We start from the raw sequence: 25886 nt of genomic DNA, 5'->3' as shown, positions 1-25886 counted from the left end.
AGGTGGGAGGGGCCGTTCTCTTCTGTGTGGGCTGGCAGCAGTGTGACCTGTCATCAGACAGAGAATGTGGCTCCACTCTGGGCTCCTGATACGCCTCAGCCCAGCTTTATGACTGTGTGTGCAGGGAATGGGTGTTCATTCTTCTTTTGTCTTCTGTCACAAAGGGGTCTGAGAGGCCTCCACCCTTGTATCACTACCCAGCAGCTTCACAGGGGGCAGTAAAACGTTTGTCCACTTTTTACCCGTGTGCAGTTCTCTTGGCTCATATACTACTGGTATTACTAGTACTAGCACTACTGGTACCATCACCAGCATCTAACAGCAATGGAGCTTTTCCTCTGCTCTAAGCCCTTTACCTGTGTTACCCATTTAGTCCTCACAGCAACCCTATAGGGTGGCTACAGCCCATTTTACAGATGAGGAAACTGAGACAGAGAAGGCCAGGTGTTAAAGTCTTTGGGCCATGCTTTCCATCATTCAGTGTTGGAGGAGGGATTTTATTTAACATTTGTCATTAACTCTTTTTGTGTGTGTGTGTGTGTGGTATGCGGGCCTCTCACTATTGTGGCCTCTCCGGCTGCGGAGCACAGGCTCCAGACACGCAGGCTCAGCGGCCATGGCTCACAGGCCCAGCTGCTCCGCGGCATGTGGGATCTTCCCGGACTGGGGCACGAACCCGTGTCCTCTGCATCGGCAGGTGGACTCTCAACCACTGCGCCACCAGGGAAGCCCTGTCATTAACTCTTATGAAACAAAATAGAAATAGTGGTTTATGGGGCTCTCTCTTCTAAGTCTTCATTTCCTTATCAGCAGTGGGGAGCAGTTAAACTGTTTAACTAGCTTAATATTCTTCTTCTGTTTTTTAAAAAAAACATTTACTTATTTATTTATTTACTTGGCTGCATTGGGTCTTAGTTGCGGCATGTGGGATCTTTGTTACGGCACCTGGGCTTCTCTCTGGTTGTGGCGCATGGGCTCCAGAGTGTGTGGGCTCAGTAGTTGCAGCATGCAGGCTCTCTAGTTGTGATGTGTGGCCTCTAGAGCACGCAGGCTTAGTTGCCCCGCAACATTTGGGATCTTAGTTCCCTGACCAGGGGTCGAGCCCATGTCCCCTGCATTGGAAGGTGGATTCTCAACCACTGGACCACCAGGGAAGCCCCCAGATTAAAACTCTTTAGTGGCTCCCTGTTGCCATCACAGTAAAATCCAAACTTGTGATCTGGCCATTGCTTACCCCTTCAACCTCATCTCTTGCCACACTGAACTTTTGTGTTTTTCCCCTCTCACGTGTGCTTTCCACAGTCCCTGTTAGATCTGCTGTAAATGCCCTTTCTTCCCATCTTTGCCTGCTGAACTCCTACTCATTCTTCAAAATTCAGCTCTAGTTTCACCCCCTTCTCCTTGACCTAAGGTATCCTGCCCCTGGGCCTACAGAGTGCAAGGTCCACACCTGTCCCAGTGCTTCGCATGTATGGTATGATTGACTTGACGACCTGCTGGTCTTCTTCCACTGGGCTAGGTGAGGTGGAGGGCAGGGACTGCCTTTTACCTTGGAATTCACAGTTCTGACCTTTGTACTGGCATGTAATAAAAGGCAGACATTTGTGGGATGAACAAATGTGACATGAATAACATGAGGACCCTCAGTTCTCAGACCTGTTGGTTTGTAATATCATCTATGATTGCAGGCGCCCAGGGCAGCCTTCATGGGGAAAGTGATGTTGATGCATTTTAAAAGGATTATTGGGACTTCCCTGGTGGCGCAGTGGTTAAGAATCCACTTGCCATTGCAGGGGACATGGGTTTGATCGATCCCTGGTCCAGGAAGATCCCACATGCCACGGAGCAACTAAGCCCTTGCTCCACAACTACTGAGCCCATGTGCTGCAACTACTGAGCCCATGTGCTGCAACTGCTGAAGCCCGTGTGCCTAGAGCCTGTGCTCTGCAACAAGAGAAGCCACCGCAGTGAGAAGCCCGCGCACCGCAACAAAGAGTAGCCCCCACTTGCCACAACTAGAGAAAGCCCTCACACGGTAACGAAGACCCAATGCAGCTAAAATTGATTAATTAATTTTTTTTTAAAAAAGCATTATTTAGTGATTCCCTTAAATCCTGAGTGAGAATTACATAGATCTTTCTATTTTCCCTCTATGAGAATGAGTTTTCTGTTGTGTTAAAAAAATACTATTTCTTTGACTATCTTTTAGATCATAAATTTAAATTTCTACATTTTTCCCCAGATGCTTGTGATGCCGTTGTAATTTTTATGGTAAGCTCAATAAATAATTTTAGAAAATGTTTCTTTGGAATGCTGGGGCCAGCGTGGATTGCTTAGAATGGATCAAGTTTCATTTGGTGTCTCTATCTCTCTCTCTTTCTTTATTTGTGGCTGTGTTGGATCTTCGTTGCTGTGCACGGGTTTTCTCTAGTTGTGGTGAGTGGGGACTACTCTTCATTGCGGTGCGCGGGCTTCTCATTGCAGTGGCTTCTCTTGTTGCGGAGCTCTAGGCATGTGGGCTTCAGTAGTTGTGGCTCACAGGCTCAGTAGTTGTGACTCACTGGCTTAGTTGCTCTGCGGCATGTGGGATCTTCCTGGACAAGGGCTCAAATCCATGTCCCCTGCATCGACAGGCAGATTCTTACCCACTGTGCCACCAGGGAAGTCCCGGTGTCTCTTTTTTTTTTTTTTTTTTTTTGTGGTACGCGGGCCTCTCACTGTTGTGGCCTCTCCCGCCGCGGAGTACAGGCCTCGGACGCGCAGGCCCAGCGGCCATGGCTCATGGGCCCAGCTGCTCTGTGGCACGTGGGATCCTCCCAGACCGGGGCACGAACCCATGTCCCCCGCATGGGCAGGCGGACTCTCAACCACTGTGCCACCAGGGAAGCCCCCAGTGTCTCTTTTTGAAGGAAAAAGAAGTTTGGCAAGGAATGCTAACTGAACTGTGTTTAGTACAGAGAGCTATTTAGAAGTGTTTTGCTGCATTTCACTGTAGTCCACATGCCTGTGAGTATGTGGTTTTAGTCCTGAGCTGCTGTAGTTCAAGGAATTTTAGATTTTTGGCTGATGGATTCTGAGGCTGGACTCTCCTGGGTTGTTGAGATATGAACCTTTGAATTAAATTTCCAGTTCATTGCATAATGTATTTTTTGCTTTAATTACTAGGAGGCAAGATTAATCAATCTTACCCGTCTCCTTGCACATTGGTGTGTTGCGGGGCGGAAGGGGAGGAGGGAGGTAAGAGAAATAGAAGGTTGAGTTGTATCTTTATGAAAATGGGTTTAAGTTTCACTTGGTAGTTGTCCACTCCTGCTCTTGGCACATGTCTGACTTCTGAACATGGTGCCAGTAGGGGTGTGTGCAGTCTTTCCTCCTGAGCTCAGAGTGGGTGGTCTTGAACAACCATGGTGGGTTTCCAGTGAGGTCCGTGAGGGGAAGAGCCAGCTGCGTTTAGGGGTGTTGTTTAGGGACTTGAGATAGAATTCTCCTCTGGAGAGCTAACCAGCCTGAAACCAGTAGGGATCAATGTTCCAGCCTCTACCATGTGGGAGGTACTTCATAGACATTACATCCAGCTCTCACTGTAGGGGCTCAAGGCTAACACTGTTACCTCCTCTTTACACATAAAGGAAACAGGTTCAGAGAGGGAGCTAAGCTATTTGTTCAGTTTTACCAGCTAGTAGGTGCAGAGCCACGGTTTGAAGGCAGGCCGGTCTTGGTCTTTGCCTGTAGCATGGGGCTGGTAGGCGTATGGCACCCTTGGGCTCCTTGACACAGCCTCTTCTCTCAACGGCCGGCCGCAGAGGGCAGTTAAGACAGCCTGGCATGTGAGCGTGCGGCCTCCACTCACACACCACTCTGCGCGGGGGTGTCAGTGGTGATGTCTGTCCTGTGTTCCTCTGAATGCTGTGATGTGCGTGGCTCCGTCCTGGTGTGTGCTGGGGGGCAGAGATGTGAACACACCCCAGCCATGGGAGATGTCTCCTCTAATTAATCAGGTACGGAGGGAGTAGCAGACTCCACAGCTGTCAGAGGGGTGAGGGGAGAGAGCTGCGGGTGCAGCCAGGACGTGGTAGTCAGGAGAGGCTTCATGGAGACGGTGGACATGTCTGTATCTCTGTGTGGTGTGGGTATGCATAATTTCCATACAGTAAAGTTTGCTTGAGAAATTCAGGGACTTGCATGTCATATAGGCATTGGGAATCAACAAAGGTTTTTAAGCAGAAGAGTAGGATTAGATCAGATCTGGGTTTCAAGAAAGTTTTCTGGAATGGCTGGAAAAGGGTAGAGTTTGTATGTAGAGAGGCAAATGTTTGATGCAGTAGCAACTGCCCCTTCTTAGAGTCTTTGCACATGTGGTTCCTACTTCCTGGACTGTCCTTTGCCTGGATGGCTTCTTCTCATCCTTCTGGTTATAGCATCAAAGCCACCTCCTCAGTGGGCTTTCCCTGACTACTCAGTCTAAATTTGCTCCCTGTCCTGCTGTCTCTGTTGCATGTCTGAAGTCATTGTGCTCCTACATGGATCTCAGTGCATGTTAAGTTACCTCCATCCCTCTCTATTAGACCATCACACAAGCAGCGGCCTGTCTGTCCTGTACTCTCTCCTCCCAGAACAGTGCGGGCCTTGCAAGGCCCTGATGCACGTGTGGTGTGAATGAGCAGTTGTGGTGTGAGATCTAAGATGTGTGATGGGTTGGAGCTGGTCTGATGGTAGCATGGCTGGAAAGGGGAGAGAGGCTCCAAGGTCCTTCTTTTTAATTTTGTTTAACCAGCTTAATGCTGCCCTTGGCTTATACTCGTGGATGTTCCATTTGGGTGGCCACTGCTCTTTCCTAAACAGCTGGGATGTTTGCCAGACTTGCTGACCACTTCTGTGGGCGAGCTTTGTGGCTTACGGCAGCGGCATCATTTTGTTTAGTTTGGATGGTTTTCCTTTCCCGTTGAGCAAGTTTTCTTTTGCTAGCTATCATTGCCCTCTTTTAAGGCTTCAGTGTAGCTTCTGGTCTCACTTTTCATGTTTTCCCCCTGTCTAATGCTTGTTTATTTCTGTATTAATTCTGAGGAAAGGGAAATCAACTTGGAGTTACCTGACCAGATAATGTAGAACATTTTGAAATTAAAATCCGAGCTTACTGATTCTGGACTTTTGCAGTGTGCCAGACCCTGAGGCTCAGTCAGGATGACCTTGATGTATCCTTTGTGCTGGTGGTGTGGGGGTGAGGATGGGTGGCTGGTGGCTCCATATGAACCCATAATGGACATCAACCCTGCAGTCGGCGAGGGGAGGGCGTGGTGGGGTGGAGGTGGGTGGAATGGCTCCAAGTGGAGACAGGGCTGTAGAGTCCTGGGGAGGAGGGTGTACTAAGTGATTTCTGGGTGGGGATAGGGTGGGGAGCACTTGTCAGGTTTCAAGGTCTTTTTCAGAGTTGACCTCTTCATTCAGAATATGATGTGGTGTAGAGGCAGAGGTTAAAACCACTTGAAGCTGGAAGACAGACGTGTGAGTGTGTGTTTGAGGTGTGGAGTGCGGGGGTGGGGCTGTTCTTTGTGCTGTTCCCTTTCTGTTAGCAAGTGTTTCAAAACCAGTTAGGCCCTTCTGAGGGGTTGGCTGAGGACTGGTTCATGCGGTCAGATGGGGGTGCTGTAGTAAAGGGTAACCTTGCCGAGCCCTGGAACTGGGTCTGGGTGTGGAAGGAAGTGAATCAGGGGTGTGTGGAGCCTGGGACCACCATGGAGCCTCCACGCATGCCCATGTGCTGGCCCCAGGGGGCAGAGTGTGGAGCCCATCAGGAGCAGCCCTGGGAGGAGCCAGCCAGTCTCTGGGGCTGAGCACCCGGCCCTGAGAGGTGTACAGCTGAAGGAGAGGGTCTCTCTCTGGTCGTGCCATCCCTGCACACTTCCTGATTTCATTTTTCAGAGGGAGCATCCGGCTTTCCTGACCTTTGGTTATCAAACAGAAGAAACAAACCAATATATATCCATCTCTAGGGTTTAGTTTAGAATAAGGAAAATTAAGTATTGGCCTCATTTCTATTTTCCAACCACTGTCCCTGCCCCACCCCGCTTCTTTTGGGCAAGCACTTGCCTCTTTTGGTGTAGTCACAACAGCTTGACTTTAAGATCTCATCGTTATTAAATTGGTGGCATTGTTGGTGAGCCAAGGGGAGGAGGAGACCTCTATCTCTGTAAGGGGGAGGTGTTCAGCACTTCCCCAGGCTGCGTTAATCTTGTAATGGTCAAATAGGGCAAAGCTTTTTAATCTTTTGGCACAGGTAAGGTAAGAGAAATTTAATTTCCATTTCCTTCTGGTTTGCTTTGCTCCTTATTCCCAGATGTCCTGAAGCGCTGACTAAAGGGAGTGTTTTTTCTACTTGGAGCCATCTCTGCATCAGGTGTAGCTAACCAGCTGTCCTGGGTCAGGCACAAAAGCTCATAGGAATCATGCTTTTGTCCCTGGCAGGTGGGTTTTCACATTATCTCCAGGCTCAATTTGGGGAGGTGGATGAGTGCCAGGTGGGAGCAAAGTTTTGTTTTTGTTTTTATACAGCAGGTCCTTATTAGTTATCCATTTGGGAGCAAAGTTTTATTAGCTTAACATATCAACATCAGAGTACGTTCAGGGAAACCTGAGGCTTTTTCTTTTCTCCCTTCCTTCCCTCCTTCCTTCCTTCCTCCCTCCCTCCCTTTCTCTCTTTCTCTCTCTCTTTCTCTCCTCCTTTCTTTCTCGCTTCCTCTCTTTCTTGCTTCCTCTCTTTCTCTCCCCCCACTCCCCCTGTCTCCCCTCCCCTCCGTCCCCCCCTCCTCTCTTTCTTTTGTGCTGGGTCTCATTTGCAGCATGCACGTGGGATCTAGTTCCCTGACCAGGGATTGAACCCAGGCCCCCTGCGTTGGGAGCATGGAGTCTTAACCACTGCGCCACCAGGGAAGTCCCTTTTATTTATTTTTATTTATTTCATTTCATTTCATTTCCTTTTTTGGCCACACCACACAGCTTGTGGGATCCTAGTTCCCAGACCAGGGAACGAACCCGGGCCCACAACAGTGAAAGTGCCAAGTCCTAACCCCCTGAACGGCCAGGGAATTCCTTGGGGCTTTTTCTTTTAGATTGGAAATTGAGAATTCTGAATTAGATACTTTTTATTAATTTGTCCTGGTCTTTAAGCAAATTATATAGCTGTTCTATTTTCACTGATGGCAGGGAAGAATGTTTTTAATGCCATGCTAAGTGTGGTGCCTCATAGCCTGTGCACAGCTCCTTCAGCTGAGTCTTATACTAGTTTATTTTACATGAGGCAGTGCTGTCCCCAGTACTTGATATGACCCCTGACCAGTGGTAGCTTAGCATTTGTCTCATGGGACTGAGACTGGCCAGTAGTCAGCTAAATGAAGAAGTTAGGTAAAGCAAGAATCATTAAAAAAATGCATAGTTTAGGCATTTTATTTCTAACTTTAAAAAAAGATTATATTTCATGTGCCAATCTTTCATTGACCTTTTCTTTTACTTTGAATCTGCTGATCAGACTTGTCAGTTTTCTTGCATAAGCTACACCTATGATTTACTGTTTGATATCGGTTTTTGCCTGAAGAGGATTGAGAACTTGGATATGTAAAGCAACCTGAGTTGCTAAATCCTAGATTTTACAAATTTTCACTCAGTCCACTTATCTTACCTGTCTTACCCACACCTATGATTTAGTTAGGGTTTTTAAAGTTTTTAAAAATCTTAGCAACCGTACACTTATTTCATAAGCTTATATAGTTAAGTGTGTATGTGTATATGTATGTATATATATACATTCACATATACACATCCATATACATTTATAAGTACATATGCATTTATTTTTTTTTAAAAAAAAAGATTTAATTTTATTTATTTTTGGCTGCATTGGGTCTTCGTTGCTGTGCGCGGGCTTTCTCTAGTTGTGGTGAACGGGGGCTACTCTTTGTTGTGGTGCACGGGCTTCTCCTTGTGGTGGCTTCTCGTTGTGGAGCACGAGCTCTAGGTGCACAGGCTTCAGTAGTTGTGGCTCGCGGGCTCTAGAGTGCAGGCTCAGTAGCTGAGCTGTGGCGCATGGCCTTAGTTGCTCCGTGGCATGTGGGATCTTCCTGGACCAAGGCTCAAACCCATGTCCCCTGCATTGGCAGGTGGATTCTTATCCACTGTGCCACCAGGGCAGTCCCTGCAATTTATATGTACAATTGACATAAACAGGTTTGGGGACAAACACTTGGTTAGCACACTGGGCAACATGTGGTTCTGTTTGTCACATGTGGCCACAATGCCAAGGGGGTCTTTTAGTAAATTAGACAGGGATTCTGCTCTCAGGAAGCTTCCAGCCTGTTGGGGGCAATTTCTGTATTTCAGAATCTGTAACACAAGTTAAAAAGTAGCAGATGCCTTCAGAGACAGCATGTACTCCCAGCAGGAAGGGATCAGAGAATTCATGGAGAAGCAGGTATTTGACCTGGGCCATTCATTTCTTTCTGTCTTTAGTTGCATATTTTTCTGTTAGTAGAGATATAAACAGATGTAACTGTCACTGGGCCTTAGGCAGTGGTAAGAACGTCTGAAGCCTTTTGAGGTTTCTATGTCTATCCTTTGTAGAGGCACTTGCTATTTCTCCTAAGTGACAAAGCTTCATAATATCCTTGTTGTTGGGGGTTCCTCAAGAGGGATGGTGTTCCTTTCAGTCAGGAAACAACGTACTGGTCACAGTTCTGTGGTGCTAAGCTAACCTGAGCATAAAAGCACTTCCTTGGGAGACGTTGGGTAAGGTAGCTTCACAGACCCAGAGGGACCCTGCAGAGGAGCTGGGGAGGGGATTGTTTCCAGTGGGTAGGGGATTCCTCAGTTGGAATGTTGTTGCCAGAAGGAGGAGGAATTGGTGCTGGGCAAAGAGCAGCCTGTTGGGAAACGCTTTGTAGGGTGCCCATGAAATGGCTAACACATTAACCAAAGGCCAGGATGCATCCTGATAGCAAATGCACTTTTGTATTATCTCCAATGAGTCCACCTGAGCTTCTAGAGGCAAAAAAACATAACACATCACCAATAGGAGCTCAAGAAATATGTTCTCTTTTTTAAAAAAGCAGGAGAATGATCAAATATCCTGGAATACCTTTGCCCCTGGCAGGAAGCCCTAACCAAGAGCCTCCCTGTGGTGCACAATGGTTTCAAGCTGGGAGGCTGGTTTTGAGGTTTTTATAATTATGCTTCGAAACTTACATAACCATCACCCATTGTTTACATAAGTTTTAAGCTAATAAAGCATTTCTAAACTAGAGGCAAAAAAGAAAAGTGCTATACGAAAGACACAAGGGGGCTTCCCTGATGGCACAGTGGTTGAGAGTCCGCCTGCCGATGCAGGGCACACGGGTTCATGCCCGGGTCCGGGAAGATCACACGTGCCGCGGAGCGGCTGGGCCCGTGAGCCATGGCCGCTGAGCCTGCGCGTTCGGAGACTGTGCTCCGCAATGGGAGAGGCCACAACAGTGAGAGGCCCGCGTACCGCAAAAAAAAAAAAGAAAGAAAGACACAAGGGAAAAAACACAGGTGTTCAACAAATGCCAGGCTAAAATTAGACCAATGCTGAGACCCGCCCCTCCCACCAAGGCTTTCCAGGCCAGTCTGGAAGGTCTAATCTGACCTGTACCCCTCCAGGGTTCGGATAATTCAGGCCTTCCCTCCCTCTCTCATTCTGAGAACATTGGTCCACTTATTTTGCATGCGGAAGAGGAAGGGGAAGGTTAGAAATTATGACTGGGCTATATGTGTATAGACACATATATATGTGTCTATAAATAATATATTCAGTTTTTATGAGCTTTATCAAAAGGGAATCAAGTAATCTGCGAATTTCATTTTTACTACTGAATAATATTCCACTGTGTTTATTGTATTAGGGTTCTCCAGAGAAAGAGAACCGATAGGATCTATGTATGTACAGAAAGAGATTTATCTTGAGGAATTGGCTCACGTGATTATGGAGACTAGCAAGCTCAACTCAGCACAGACTCGAGCCCAGGAGAGCCGGTAGTGCAGTTCCAGTTCCCTGCAAAGGCTGGCAGCCTAGGGACCCGGGAGAGTTGATGGTGCAAATGAAGACTGAAGGCTGATAGGTGGAGAATTCCCTCTTACTTGGGGAGGGTTGGCTTTTTGGTTCTATCCAGGCCTTCAAGTGATTGGATTGGGGCTTGCCAACATTTTGGAGGGCAATCTATTTTACCAATTAAAATGTTAATGTTACCAGAAAACACCCTTGCAGAAACACCCAGAATATGTTTGATGAAATATCTGGGTATTTCGTGACAGGTAAACTTAACCATCACATGCATAGACCACAATTTATCATCCTCCTGTCAGCAGATATTGGGTTCCTTCCATTTTTTGTGACCAGTAGGAGTACTGTGGTTATGAACCTTCTTTGTACAGGTCTCCTGGCGCGCTCATTTCTCTAAGGTTTATATAGGAGTAGACTTGTAGCCTCTGGGGTCGAGTGTGCTCAGCATGCAGAAATACCTCCCCCAGGTGGGGTGCCAGTTACTCTCCCACCCAGCACATGTGTGAGTTCCCATTGCTCACATCCTCACCCAGACGGGCTAATGGTCATGCTTCTTAATCCTACTCACCTAGCGGATGTCAAATGTTATCTCATTCTGGTCTGAACTTACCTGCTTACTGAGGGTGATGAGCCTCTTTCCACATGGGTGTTAACAATTCATGGGTTCTCTTGGTGACATGCCTGATTAAGACTTTTCCCATTTTTTTCTCTTGGGTTGTCTGTATTTTTCTTATTGATATGTATGTGTTCTTTTTTTTTAAAAATAAATGTATTTATTTACTTTTATTTTTGGCTGCGTTAGGTCTTTGTTGCTGCGCGTGGGCTTTTCTCTAGTTGCGGCGAGTGGGAGCTACTCTTCGTTGCGGTCTGTGGGCTTCTCATTGGGTGGCTTCTCTTGTTGCAGAGCATGGGCTCTAGGCGCACGGGCTTCAGTAGTTGTGGCACGCGGGCTTCAGTTGTGGCTTGCGGGCTCTAGAGCGCAGGCTCAGTAGTTGTGGCGCACGGGCTTAGTTGCTCCGCGGCATGTAGGATCTTCCCAGAGCAAGGCTCGAACCCATGTCCCCTGCATTGGCAAGCGGATTCTTAACCACTGCACCACCAGGGAAGCCCCTGTATGGCTTCTTTATACATTCTGTATACCAGTTGATTTATTGGTTATATGAGGTACAGGAATTGTCTCATAGTTTGTGCATGTCTTTTCACTTTCACTATGTTGTCTTTTGTTAAACATTTTAAATTTCAATGTAGTTGTCTATATTAATCCTTTCTTTTATGATAGGTATTTTTAAGGACTTTTTAAAGGAAATCCTTTTCTGCTGCAAGATCAAAAAAATATTCGGTATTTTCTTTTAACAATTTTAAGTTTTTGCTTTTCATATTAACCCTTAGTCTTTCTGGAGTAATTTGTAACTGATTTTTAGTTTGGTGTGAGGTAAAAATCTAGTTTTCTTTTCTTCTGAGTGCATGTCTGATTGAGACAGCATCACTACTGAGTGGCCCTCCTGAACCTTGGGACTCTACCTCTGTCACTGAGGAAATTTTGAAATATGTGTGGGTCTGTGTCTTTGTTTCTAAATTAAAATTGTGTGTGTGTGGTAAAATATACATAACATAAAGTTGACCATTTTTAACTGTACAGTTTTGTGGCATTAAGTATCATGCATTCCCACAGTCGTGCAGCCACCATTTCCAGCTAGCCATCTCCAGAGCTTTTTCATCATCCCAAACTGAATCTCTGTCCCCACTAAATGATAACTCTCCATGCCTCTCTCCCTGCAGCCTGTGGGTCTGTATCTGGTCAATATAAGAGGCAACCCCTCCTTCCTCTATTCTGCTTTTTAATAGAATTATTTTAGTTTTATCTTCCTGATGAGTAAATCACAAGAATGGGGTATTTGACTTAAAGGATCTCTGTATCGCTTGAAAGCACTTAACTTTTGTGGTGAGTGTATGGTGGGAGCTTAATAAATGCTAATAATTGAGCATTGGCATTGGGTTTGAGAGAGTTCATAAGTTAAACTCACTCAGGTTAGGACCTATGAGAGAGTGATACAAGAGAGTCAGAATGTGACCAAAACACCACCTTTGTAACAGGTCCAGAGGATATGGTGCGTGCAGCAGATGCTGCGCTAGCTGGGGGACGTGCTGACTTTCCCTGTCTGTGTTCCAGACTTTGGCACAGCCTCCGCAAAGGTCAGCTGCATCCGTAGAGCAGACACTCTTGCTCCACATGGCTGCCTTGTGTTGGTCTGGGATGGAGAGAGAAAGAAAAGGGGTGGGAGGGGCTGATCTTTTTACAGTCGAGGACACTGAGACTCACAGTGAAATCACTTTGTGAGGCCACAGCCGGTAGGTTGTGAGCTGGGATTTGTTCTAGGCTTCGAGTTGAGGTGCGCTTCTATTCCTGAGGCTTGGCATTCACACTTGAGCTGTACATGCCCAAGGGTGAAGCTGCCATTTCTCTCATGGATTTTTTTTTTCCTTTCTTCTTTTGGTATATGCTGTGCCCCTAGGTACTAAGCCCTGTCCTAGGTGCCAAGGAAACGAGGGCAGTGAGACAGGATGGGGAAGGGAGGAGGGGGGGACAGGCACAGGCCTAAGATTGGATGGAGTACAACAGCCTGCTTCTGCAGCAGCTCAGAGAGGGGAGCACCCACCCCACTGGCTATCTGGGGAAAGGTCCACGCCTGGCACTGGTGCGGGGCTTGTCAAACCTGCTGGAGCCACAGGCATGTGGCCTGAGAGCTTACCCATGAACTCTGAAACACTGACAAATGTGTAAAGTCCAAGGTGTATTTGGAAAGTTTCTAGTTTAAGAAAACATTTTAAAAAATGAATGGGGGGAAAGCATATGTAGCCTTGTTCTTAATGTGACGTTAAAGGGTGAAGCCTCAGTGGAGGGCTGTTGAGCAGTGACACTCTTGGCCGGATTCCTAGTTGCGTACTTCAGGGCACTGGGGAAGTTCTGACTTGCATTTTGTAAGACGCTCTTCAGTTACTGGATAAGCAGAAATAACGAAGTTGCTCAGGAGGGATTGCCTCATCGATGAGAAACATGGCAGATTGTGTTCATTTTCAAATTGTTATGGAGAACAAGTGCAACTTTTTTAGATTGTCATCTTATTTTAAGATTATTTTTAAAACATCAGTGCTGGTTTCCTCTCTTTGTCTTTTGGTAATTTTGTTGCAGGGCATTTTGGGCAGGAGTATTTCACATAAGTTCTTATTTGGGCTGACGTTCAAGCGCAAGACGCACTTGCTCTGCGCGGAGGCAGACATGCGGCTGCTCCGCTGTGGGGTTTACTTTTCCGTTGCTCCCAGCCACAGAAGTCGTCTTAACTCTGCTTCAGAATGAAGGGAATCCCCACGTGCTGTCCATAGTTTGAAGATCCAGATCTGCACTTTCATTTCTAGAACTGAGTCCTGTTTCAAATGTAGGATGGTGCTGTTACAAAGAAGCACGTATGAAGCTATTTAAAAGCACGAGTGAGCACTCGTAGGCTCGGTTGTTCCAAGCATGGTCTCCAGGTCAGGAAGACTGAAGGTAGAATGCTGCTGCTGCTGCTTCCAGCCCCTCCCTTGTTCAGTGCTGCACTTCAGGTTTCCTGGTGTACAGTTCTGATCACAGTTCATCTTTTCTCTAGATAAACTACTATTTTTAAAAAATGAATTATTATGTAGAGGCTTGTAATACCGCCTCCTTTTATCGCTTTCAGCCTAGTGGTGACCTGCAGCCCCTCAGAGATTGCCGAGGGAATGAGGGGAGGTGCTGGTGCTCTTTGAGGGTGGGCTCGCGTGGAGAGGACTTGGGGGAGGCTGGCGGCAGCTTAGGGTGGTACAAGGAGACGGGGTTGGCGCCTGACCAGCACTGCTCTGGGTGGAGCGGGAGACCAGGCAGGGGCAGCCTCGAAGTTAGGAAGTCACTTCTGCCTTTCAGCCCAGTTCATCCTCACGGTCACAGGTTCCCCAGTGGCGTGCTGCCACCAATCACCTGGTGTGGCTGGGGGCCCTGCCTTCACTTCAAGGTGCTTACTTTATTTGAGACTTTTTAACAGATCGCTTTGTTTATTTAGGTTTCATCTACCCAGGCTGAATTTTGAAATGAAAACTACATTGTCACTGACTCCTTCTTGTGAAGGATATAATGAATACTCATTAGCGAGTTAAATTTTTTATATTATTATTTTTGTAATAAACTTTATTTTGGAAAAATTTTAGATATACAGTAAAGTTACAGAGACAAAACAGAGCTTCTTCATGTACCTTTTACCCAGTTTTCCCTAATGTTAACTTAACCTAAACATGACACATTTGTCAGAATTAAGAAATTAACATTGGACAGTGTCATTAAATAAACTACAGGCTTTACTTGGATTTCACTAGTTTTCCTACTGAGGTTCTGTCTGTTCCAGGATCCAGTCTGGGATATCACATTGCATTTAGTCCTCCTGGCTCCTTAGTCTCCTCCATCTGTGACACTTTCTGTCTTTCCTTATTTTTCATGACCTTGACAGTTTTGAAGAGTGCTAGTCAGATATTTTGTGGAGTGGCCTTCAATTTGGGTTTGCCTGGTGTTTTTCACATTGTTAGACTGGCCTGATGAGTTTGGGTGAAGAATATGCAGAGGTGAAGTGCTGTCCTCATTGTATCGTATCAGGGAGTACAGTGACGTCAGCATGGCTTATCATTGCAGAGGTTCACCTTGCAGGCTTAGTATTTTTATTCCTTGATTTTATACATGTTTTATGTGGCTCTGATTCCCCACTGGGTTGCTAGTCCTTTCAGGCCAACGCCCCTGCTCTTCTTGCTTTGTGCCTCTTCCCAGCATGAGGATGTGTTCTGTGGACCTGCAGGGTCAAGTAAAGATATATTTGAGTTGCATGCTTCTGTGAGCATTTAACAATTTTCATAATCATAGGTGGAACAAGATTGGCCATGTGTTGATAATTGTTGAAACTAGGGGTCATTGTTCTAGTCTTTTTTATATGTTTAACATTTTTGATAAAAAATAAAGAGAAAGGGCTGCCCTGGTGGCGCAGTGGTTAAGAATCTGCCTGCCAACTCAGGGGACACGGGTTCGAGCCCTGGTCCAGGAAGATCCCACATGCCATGTAGCAACTAAACCCGTGCACCACAACTACTGAACCTGCGCTCTAGAGCCCACGAGCCACAACTACTGAGCCCATGTGCCACAATTACTGAAGCCTGGGCGCCTAGAGCCCGTGTTCCGCAACAGGAGAAGCCACCGCAATGAGAAGCCTGCACACCACAGTGAAGAGTAGCCCTGGCTCGCTGCAACTAGGGAAAGCCCATGCGCAGCAACAGACCCCACGCAGCCAAAATAAATAAATAAATAAAAATAAATAAATTTTTTAAAAAGAGAGAGAAAAACATTTCCAATCTACAGCTATAATGAGTCCCAGGTTGTTTTTGATAGTGTAGGTGTTATGATGTTGATTGTTGCCAGAGTTGTTCAGGCTGTCACTCATCTTAAATGTATTTGTTTCCTCCTCAAGACCTGGATAGGAAGAAAAACTTGCATCTAAACCAATGTTAAGTGGTACTGCTAATAACTATGTAATAATATTTCTTAACGTCTTTGAAGAAGAAAAATCATTAGTGTGCCATCAGACAATAATTCCAATTAAAATGAGGTTACAAATTAGTTGGAATATATTTATGGAATAGAAAGAAAATCTTGACTATTTATTGTCACACTAATTTACTGCAAAGAACATTTGAATATAATGAATTTGAATGCGGCCTATTTCTTATATGTGCATCAATTTGACCTTACAAATTGTGAGTCTGGTCTTTCAGTGAATGTAGTAGAGAAATACTGATTCCATTTAAAGATCCTAGCCCCTCCTCCTGAACCCCAAGACACTTTCTAAGAGGTGGGGGACTGTGAGTAGATTGTGAAGGGTATACTGAGGGAACAAGCACAAAGTGACCCAGGATCTGGATAAACTCGCTGTCTTTGTGCTCCCTCAGTTAACCTGCAAACACACAGTCACCAAGTTACGGGTTGTAGCAGTGAACATTGTCATGATGTATAATAAGCACACTTGGTGGTGTCACACTTTAAGAAGATCTTGGCTCTGGAAGTTAGTACTAACTTGTGACTGTTTATACAGTTACCCCCAGCCCTACTCCCAGTGTGTAGGTTTGTCTCTTCTTACCTGTTTCAGGCCTTTATGACAGCTTTGTGTGTGTATGTTAATTGAATGCATTTGGTGGTCACCAGTTATGTGAGCTGTCAGAGGCACTCTCCCTGCTTAGGGAAGGGGCCGTCTGGCTGTTGAGAGCATAAGTCTCATCCTTGCCTGTGTGTGGAAGGCGCTGGGAATGGGGCCTTTCACTTGGTTCTCTTCATCCAGCAAAGTCTTGATTATATACCAGATTGTCTCCCTTAGACCTGCCTCTGCATGGAATTAATTCATGTGATGTGGAGGTTTTTTTTTTTTTTTTTTTTTTTGGCAGTATGCAGGCCACTCACTGTTGTGGCCTCTCCCGTTGCGGAGCACAGGCTCCGGACGCTCAGGCTCAGCGGCTATGGCTCACGGACCCAGCCGCTCCGCGGCATGTGGGATCCTTGTGGACTGGGGCACGAACCCGTGTCCCCCGCATCGGCAGGCGGGCTCTCAACCACTGCACCACCAGGGAAGCCCTGATGTGGAGGTTTTAAAAAACTTCCACACTGTGGATGAGATTTCTGGCTTGAGGCTGGGGCCAGCACCTGCTGCTTTTCAGCGCAGCTGGAGAGTCTTAACTCTTCCTGGAACTTGTGTTTCTTTACAGAAATGGTTTGTAAAATCTCAGACTTTATGGAATAAATTTTGTGGAGTGCTCAGGAATCCCGTCCCTCCTCTTTCCTCCAAGAAATATTGCACAATTGGTGAAGCCAGCTGCAGGAGGTGACATGCCCTGCAGGCAGGGGTTTGCCCGTGACCTCCCTGTATCTGTCAGTTTACAGAGGACTTCTGCGAGTTGTGGTCCTGAACCCCCTCTCAGTAGTAGGGATCTGGACAGCCCTTTTGAACCCAGCCTTGGTATCGTCTGTCTGGTTTAAAAACTCCTAAAGTTTTATTTATTTCTTCATTATAAAATCAGTACATGTACTTTGTAAAGTACAAATATAGATTTTGAAAAGAGAAAATCACTGTCAATACCTAGATGTACACTTCTCCAGATTGTTAAAGTCACACACACAAATGTGATTTTTAAAAACAAACGGGGGTTTGTTTTGTCTCGCTTTGGCAGCACATATACTAAAATTAGAATGATACAGAGAAGATTAGCATGGCCCCTGTGCATGGATGACACGCAAATTCGTGAAGTGTTCCATACTTTTTCAAATCTGTTATTATGCTCTTCATCCCCCTTGCCTATCAAATGCTGGACATTTTCGATAGCATCTCTGCCTATAAGATATCAGTGAGATTAATCAATTTTTCTGTTTGATGTTTTATCAAATTAGGGCTAACTTTTTGGTATGATTAAAGGATAGCAACTTTAGAAACAAAACAAAGCAAAACAAATGGAGTCATAATAGTTAAACTGTTTTGTAACCTGTCCGTCTTTAGCTTAGTTTCACACATGGGAGATACATGTCCCTCATCTTAAGATGGGTCACCTGTCACAAATGCCAAGTGACCACTGCCAGGCTTAGTGGCTTGCTTTCTCCCTGTGACTCCTGCCAAGTGCTCAGCCCAGTCAGCCTCTTGGCAGGGTTCCCTCACTTTATCTTCCTTCATGAGACCTTCTGAACCAGCCTGTCCATATGCATACTTCATTCCTTGTGGTCATTGTGAGTTTGTTTCCATTTGGGTTGTTATGGCATTGATTCATTGATTTTCTGACATTTACTGATTGCCTACTCTCTGAATTTCCTGGGGGTTAACCTTGTGCTGCTGCCGCCTGAGTATGTGCCTCCTATGTTTCAGACCTACTCTTGGAGAGGCCCCTTTGACCCTTCCCTGACTTTAGTTGTGATCAGCATCCTCTGGAGCATCCAGTTCTGTCATCAGGAGGTGATCTCCATGGCTACCATTGAAAAACACACTACTCGTACCTTATCTCACTCAGTCTTCCCAAGCCCTGAGGTGGTTATCGAGGCTGTCTTCGTGTTACATGCCGAGGCACAGGAAGCTTACAGACTTGCCAAGATCCTGCACCTGCTCACCTCTGCCCCTCTCATGTCGTCTGGCCCCACTCAGTACTGCTTTTCTCATGCAGAAGTCTGTGGAGGGCCCTGTAGGAGACCTGTCTCCAATGGTTACCTGGCCTGTGTCCTCACACGGCAGAATCGTGACCCGTGCCAGAGTACGATTGGGAACACTGTGTTAAAAGACTGTTTAGTATAGTAGACTTCCATTTTAAATGGTGAAAGTAGAAGAAAAACGTAAAATTTGTAAAACAAGATACACTTCTAAGTTTGTATTATATTTATAATCATATTTTAGACTGAGAATGGAAGCTTTTAGAGGTTAGAGACCATGTCTTTTAAGTTGACTTTCTATAACACTCAACAGCGAGCTTTAGATTCATTCATTTATTAAACACTTAATGTATTCTTATTACATGCCAAATTGAAGTACAGGATTGAAAATCTTGAGTAAGAGTTCAAATGCTTCCAATTCCTTGGCACATGGGGTTCTTGATCTTTTCCATCTTTCCCATCTTATTCCTAGCACAGGTCCAAAATGGGGAAGGAGAAAGGAGAAGGTAATGGTAGCATTCTGGAGTGCTTGGGATCAAGTTCATTTATTTACATATTTATACCTCTCCTGGTTTCACAAAGGACTTGAGTTGGTTGTTTGGGACTATCAAAAATAAATAAATAAGTAAAAGGTGGCAGAACTAAATTCTTCCTTTGCTATCCCCAAAGCAACAGCAATAAAATAGATGTTTAGTATCTGATAAGGACCTCAGAGGTCACCTAGAACGCTCCTACTCAGTGTTCGTGGGGCCCAGGACAGGCTCCGCTGTCAGGGAACCAAGTGTAGCAGTTCTGCCCATGCACAGCCACTGCTGCGTGACCACAGAGAAACCACTGCCCCATTGGCCGTAGTTTCCTCATCTGAAAAATAGGGACAGTACTCCAACCTTGTAGGGCTATCATGAAGTGTAGAATCATTGTACGTAAAGATCCTGGCAAATGTATATAAAATGTCATAAAATAGTCCCTAATTTTATCCTCTATTTGCAGGGTTTCTAAACACAAGTTTATGATGGTAATTTTACTGCTGTGCCGCCAAAATATCAACAGTATAATCATTGTTTAAGCTAAAGACACTTAGTTTGAGGCTTTTCGTTTATTCTGAAGTTGTATGACCCACTTTTTAGTGTTAAAATACCTTTTTAAAATTATTAAAATGCCTTTGAAATGGAATAATGCTAAGTGTTAGGTTTTCTCTTTTCTTAACATCCTTAGTGGACAAAATAAAGTTGGCAGCCTTATGTTGGGTGATTCTGCCTGTTGACCGAAAAAGAATGCACAACCTAAAAGTTGAGAGTTATGTTTTATTTGGTGGACATTCTGAGAACTTCAAGCCTGGGACACAGCTTCTCAGATAATGAGGAGAAACTGTTCTAAAGAGGCATGGTGGGGAGCCAGGATATATAGGAGCTTTTGCAACAAAAGACCAGGTAGTCTGAACATCAAAGGGTAACTGTTAGTAAAAGAAAACCAGATATCTCAAGTTAAGGAATTTAGCACTTTTCTACATATGGGAAGATGCAAGAGTCTGGGCTCGCTGAAATCATTCCTTTGATGTGCACCTCAGCTATCTGGGGCCAGCATCCTGTGCTTTCTCATCCTGAGTCTCCTCGGGGTGCACCATCGGAGTTGGCTGAGGCAGTTGACTTCTAGATGGTGGGCATCTTGTTTCTATCCTGAGTTCCTTCAGGGTTCGCCTTTGGGCCGCTGTAATGTGGTGGCTTGATGGCTGTAACATCCTTTGTTTTCTGATATGGCAGGCAATATTTTAGTTCACATGCCCTTAATGAAAGGCACTGGTCAGTGAAGTTGGAGCTTTCATATGGTGCCCCGCCCTCTCCCCTGGGGAAGAGGAAGCCATAGCCAGAGGTGCAGAGTGACACAACCCCTTCTTACCTGACTCAGCTCAGAGTCCCCTCTCCTGGGGAGTCTTCCCACATCTCTTCCCCGCCTCCCACCCCCCAACCCCCTTCACTCCTCCTTAGGTCTATTACGTAGCACTTGTCACACTGTGTGGTCCTCTGGGGGCTTGTCTGTCTACCCTACTAAACTCTAAGCTGCTTAAGGAAAAGTGTGGTGAATTATTTAGCTTGTGACTTCCAGAGTCTAGCAGAGAGAGCGTACATATAAATAAATGAGGGGGGAAATCACACCAATAAGCCTCTAATAAAACATTAACACAGCATATCTCTAACTCTATTCCTGAAAATACCCCCAAACTCACCACAAACTCTGCTCACCACTCTTTTTTGAATTCAGACCTTCTTCTTTGGCTGTGTTGCCCAAAGAAGGCTTGAGCTGTTCCCGGGACTGTGGGGCAGCGGCAGGAGCTGTATGACATCCTAACCACTGCGATGTTGTGTTAGAAGTCCAGGTGTTGCTTCTCATGCTGGCATCTTATAAAATGCATAAGGAAAGAAATTAACGTGCTTTTTTTCTATCACATTGGTGCTTTGAACTTTTTCTCAATTGGGCTTTCTGCTTTAATTAGTCTGGCTTCATATTTTCTTTCTCTCTTTTTTTTTTTAAGCTTTGAGCAAGTGTCAGAGAAGCAAAGAAACTTATATAAAAGGTCTTAACCTTTTTTTTTTTTTTTTTTAAACTTTGTCAAAGATAGAACTGGTACTTAGCTTGTCCTGGCACCTTCTTTCATAGAGAGTGATAGAAATTTGGCTTTGTTTATTCCTTTTTATGTACATTATGTGAGAAGAGTAAAGGTAAGATGGCTCTGTTTATGTCTTGGTTCATGAAAAATATGCAAGGCTAACCAGTAGGTTTCAAACATAGCCACTACCCTCTTCCCAACCAAAAAACAAAAATCACAAAAAGATCAACATGTTTTTATATAACCTATTTATGAACATGGTAGGTTTCTAGAATTTAAGATTTACTTATCAATTAAAAAAAAAGGAAAAGCTAATACCTGTAATTATCGTTATTAGATTTTACTTATTTACTGACTGTCAACCATTGAAACCTGTCACTGAGAGCTGCCATTTCTAAGTTGCTGACTGGCATTATCAAATTTTACTGCAGTGATTATGGAGAGAACTGAGCTAACCTGGTTATAAAGTGGACCATTCGGGCTTATCAGAATCATTTGTGTGTGTTAGAAGATCAATTATTCTAAGAATTGAGACCTAATAAAATATACTTAGTGCTAACATTACACAGAACTTATTTTATTTGGCCTTTGAACCAGAGGGCCTTGAAGTTCAATTCCTGGTGAAAGTCTGTTGCTGTTGTACCGCTGATGCGGATGCTGGGAGCAGGAGAAAGTTCTGTTTTTCAAGTTCTGCAGAAGGCTCCTTTCCTGCTCTTTTTCTTTCTTCCTCTCTCCTGTCCTGTCTTTTCCCCCTCCTCCCCCTCCCTTTTCTCTTTACTGAGATATTAATTAACATACAACTGAATGCCCTCATTTAGAGGCTTTGACAGATAGATACGCCTGTGTAGCCACTGTCCGAATCAAGACATAGAACGTTTCCATCATTTCAGAAAGTTCCTTGTGCCCCCATGCAGTCAGCCACCCTGTCCCCAGCCCCAGGCATACATTGATCTGTCACCCTAGGTGAGTTTTGCCTGGTTTAGAATTTCATGTAAATATGAGACACACGGTGTGTATCTTTCGCATCTGGTTTCTTTTGCTCACCATGATGTTCTGTGTTTCCCTCATGTTCTGTCAGTGGCTCATTCCTTTTAAGCGCCAAGTAGTTTTCCACTGCGTGTCGATGTTTTTTGATGTCCTGTATGGAGAAGTGTGGCAGAGAAATCAGGGCTCTGCAGGAGTATACACATAGTCTGTTTGTAATACCCCCTTCCCCCAACTTTCCTTAGCACTTGAGGAAGGCTGAGAGGAAGAGCAAATAAACAAACCGAGATTTTGGGGGTGTTACCTTTTCCTCAGAACCTTGAGTCTTGTTAGTCCTTAAGTGGTTTGGCTTCTCAGAACAACACTATTTTGGTGACCCTTAGCTTGTGGCAGCCGATATGATCTTGCTGTTTGTCTTTCTGGAGATGGGGGGATGGGCATTCTGAATGGTTTAGGTCTTGTGACTAGAGAGGCTCTTCTAGGGCTTTTGCATGACTTGTGCCATCCCTGCTGGAGGTAGGCCGCTTGGCTCTGCATTTAGGGCTTGCTAAGTTCCAAGACATGTGAACCGTGGAGCACATGTAACATGGGGCCTCCAGGCACCCCCGCCTCCCACCCCAGCCTCTGCGTCTGAGTCGTCTGGCTCTTGTCCTGCTCTGTCCTGGCTCAGCTGTTAGCTTTAGCCCAGTTGGGAGGAATAAAGCACAGAACTGCAATTTGCACTGTTTTATTAACAACCCAATTACTGTGTGCCCATAACCTCTTTTAAGAATCACCTTGTGAGACTTCCCTGGCGGTCCAGGGGTTGGGACTCTGCACTTCCACTGCAGGGGGCACAGGTTCGGTCCCTGGTTGGAGAACTAAGATCCTTGTGGTGTGGCCAAAAAACAAACAAAGAAACACAGAAAGAATCACCTGGTAAGAGGCAGTGGTTGCTTAGGGCTGGGGGAAGGCATGGTGGGGTAGGGAGAGGGGCGATAGCTAAAGAGTACAGGGTTTCTTTTTGAGATGATGAAAATGTCCCAAAATTGGGGTGATGGTTGCCATATCTGTGAATATACTAAAAACCATTGAATTGTATACTTTAAATGGCTGAATTGTATGGTATGTGAATTATACCTCAATAAAACTATTTTTTTTTTAAAGAGTGGTATTAGAGCAAGGACAGACCAATAGAGGAATGGGGGAAAATTGACATCATAAAAATTTTACTCTTTCCCCATATGACATGACCTGTTGCTAAATATCCTAGTTTGCTTCACAGCTCTAGTTCCATGGGGGGCATAAGAGTGTGGTAGAAAGAGGATGGGGTTTGAAGTATCAGGTGAACCTGAGTTTGAATCTCCATTCTGCCATTATTAGCTGGGTGACCTTGGGCAGGTCACTAACTTCTCTGTGCTGGTTTCCCTTCTGTAAAAGGGGACTAGTAGTACCTATCTTATGGGATCTTTTAAAAGAGCTCAGTAGAGGCAGCCATTTTCACCACGTGACAATCATATAACAAAGGTATCAGGTAGAAGAGGTAGTGTGGTCAGACGCTGTCCTGATGTCTGTGAGTTCTGTTAGGTTAATGGCTGTTCACTCGAATCCCCCTGCTGATGTGCAATGGTAACAATGGCTAAGGTGATGGATGACCTGGCAGTCTTTAGCTAATTTGCTGGACTCTCTGCTTCTGAATTTTTTTTCCATCTTAATCCACATGGTTTGAGTATGTTGGTGGCAAGCTCTTGGAGAACCCACTTGTGTCCCCTGCTTTGTGAAGCCTTCCCACCCTGGGTCACTGCTCCCTTCACACTGTTCCCTCAACCCTCAGGGCACGTTGGTTCTAGCATTTATCAGCTCGTGCCATTTTAATTTATTTACACTTCTGCCATGCCCATAAACTGTGAGCAATGCAGGGAAGGGACCTTGGCTCTTCAGTCATGGGGCTCCGAGGCCCTAAGCACTGTGCCTGGCACTAATGTTCGTTGAATGAATGCCCAATGGTTTCAAGTCTGGTGACAAACCAGTTTGGAACTGGAAATACCAGTTTAGGCACCACGTGCTAGAAGTCAGCAAGTGGGTTTCCCTGGAGCAGTGTTTCTGTCCCAGCACCACCTCCAGGGGCTGCACCCCCACCCCAGGATGGGAGAGCTGCCAGAGGGCCAGGAGAGCTTGCCTCCTGCCAGGCATCCACTGGTGAGATGTGGCTGAAGTTATGAGGAGGGAGAAGGTGCCCTGGCCACGCTGGAAAGCTGGTCTGGTTACTTCATAGTCCTACTGCTATCTGCCTTCTAATTCAGTTCATATATAATTTTTATTGAGCAGCAGCTGTATCCAAGACCCAGTTCTGATTCTTCAGGGAAGCCAGGATGGAGAGGCAGTGTGGTGTAGTTAACAGCTGGGCTTTGGAGGCTATCTGCCTGGGGTTCATTCCTGGCCCTCACCATGAACCAGCTCCAGGACACAGGGCAAGTAATATAACTTCTCTGTGCCTCAGTTATCTCACCTGGAAAATGGAGGAGGTAACAGTACTTACCCTCATAGGGTTATTTTCATGATTGACCATAAATAAAGTAAGCACTGTATAAATGTTTATTGAGCAGCCTTTGTTTGTTGGATTTAAAAAAATAAATAAAGAGCATGAGGCTCTTAAACCTTGCTGTGATTGTCCCTCCCATAACCAAGAGCGCTAAGTGGGGCACTGGGGCAAAGAAGAGTTTTCTGTCATGCTAGGTGATAGCAAGGAAAGGTAGACAATCAGCTTGCTTTGCTAGAACAACTCAGGTGTGTATTCCTTCTTAGTGGAAGAAAATACCCCCAGACAAAGGCTTTGGTGACCATATTTTTACGCTGCTTAAACTTAGTTAAAGCATCTACTCTGAAAGGTAACTGCCATGCCATTGGTTTTAGAAAGCCTGTCTTGGTACTCAACAAGCCTTTTGACTTGTTGCTCAACCTTTTCCAGCCTTAGTGTCCACCACTGGACAAAATGACCTTTAGGGCCATTAGACCTTCAGTTCCTGATCCTGTCTGTCCCACAGCAAACCCTGGGATGAAGTGGCCAGCCTCCCTGCAGACCAGAGGATACTACTGTGGCGTGTGCACCTCTGTAAGGGTTGGCGGCAGAGAACGGTGAAGTCTGCGTTGGGTTGACTTCGTGAGGAGGGTGAGGGGAAAGTGGTATCATAATTTTCTGAGTAGTGTGAATGATTATCACATGTCAAATAGTTGAGGCTTTTGTTGATATGGTCTTTGCTTTATTGGTGTTTTTCCATTAAGGAATTTCTAAACCGAGTTGTTTTTTTAAGAATCAATTTTATTTATTTATTTTTGGTTGCATTGGGTCTTTGTTGCTGCGTGCAGGCTTTCTCTAGTTGCGGTGAGCAGGGGCTCCTCTTCGTTGCGGTGCGCGGGCTTCTCATTGCGGTGGCTTCTCTTGTTGCGGAGCACGAGCTCTAGGCGCGCGGGCTCAGTAGTTGTGGCACGCGGGCTCAGTAGTGGTGGCTCGCGGGCTTTAGCGTGCAGGCTCAGTAGTTGTGGCGCACGGGCTTAGTTGCTCTGCGGCATGTGGGATCTTCTCTGACTAGGGATGGAACCTCTGTCCCCTGCAATGGAAGTGTGGAGTCTTAACCACTGGGCCACTAGGAAAGCCCCTTAAAACACTTTTGTGGTTTTTTTTGTGTGTGTGGTACGCGGGCCTCTCACTGTTGTGGCCTCTCCTGTTGCGGAGCGCAGGCTCAGCGGCCATGGCTCACGGGCCCAGCTGCTCCGCGGCATGTGGAATCTTCCTGGACCGGGGCACGAATCTGTGTCCCCTGCCTCGGCAGGCGGACTCTCAACCACTGCGCCACCAGGGAAGCCCCCCATAAAACACTTTTTATTCAGGTATAAATATATATGTATATAAGTGAGCATATTATACGTGTGTATACCAATGAATTTTCACAAATACACCATACCCATAACAGTTCAAAAAACAGAACACTGCTCAAAAGCATTCTTGGTGACCCCTTCCTGCTCTGTCCCTC

General features: G+C 45.6%; 1 protein-coding gene, 1 long non-coding RNA gene and 1 other non-coding gene across 4 annotated transcripts in view; 2 read left to right on the top strand and 1 right to left on the bottom strand.

Moving 5' to 3' along the window:
• Positions 1 to 25886, top strand: part of PACSIN2 (protein kinase C and casein kinase substrate in neurons 2) — a 129638-nt gene that overhangs the window by 22138 nt on the left and 81614 nt on the right. The window lies entirely within an intron of this gene.
• On the bottom strand, positions 14832 to 22290 carry LOC136792230 (uncharacterized). Its single transcript, XR_010835700.1, has 4 exons — positions 22181 to 22290; positions 21937 to 22030; positions 20512 to 20683; positions 14832 to 14913 (listed from the first exon to the last, which is right to left on the bottom strand). It is a non-coding gene; the product is annotated as an uncharacterized lncRNA (long non-coding RNA).
• Positions 17318 to 17420, top strand: LOC131767570 (U6 spliceosomal RNA). Its single transcript, XR_009338773.1, has one exon. It is a non-coding gene; the product is annotated as a U6 spliceosomal RNA (small nuclear RNA).

Source organism: Kogia breviceps, chromosome 12 (assembly GCF_026419965.1).
Source record: "Kogia breviceps isolate mKogBre1 chromosome 12, mKogBre1 haplotype 1, whole genome shotgun sequence".
NCBI classification, from domain to species: Eukaryota; Metazoa; Chordata; class Mammalia; order Artiodactyla; family Physeteridae; genus Kogia; species Kogia breviceps.
Note: the sequence above shows the minus strand (reverse complement) of the source record. Positions and strands in the feature narration are given on the sequence as shown.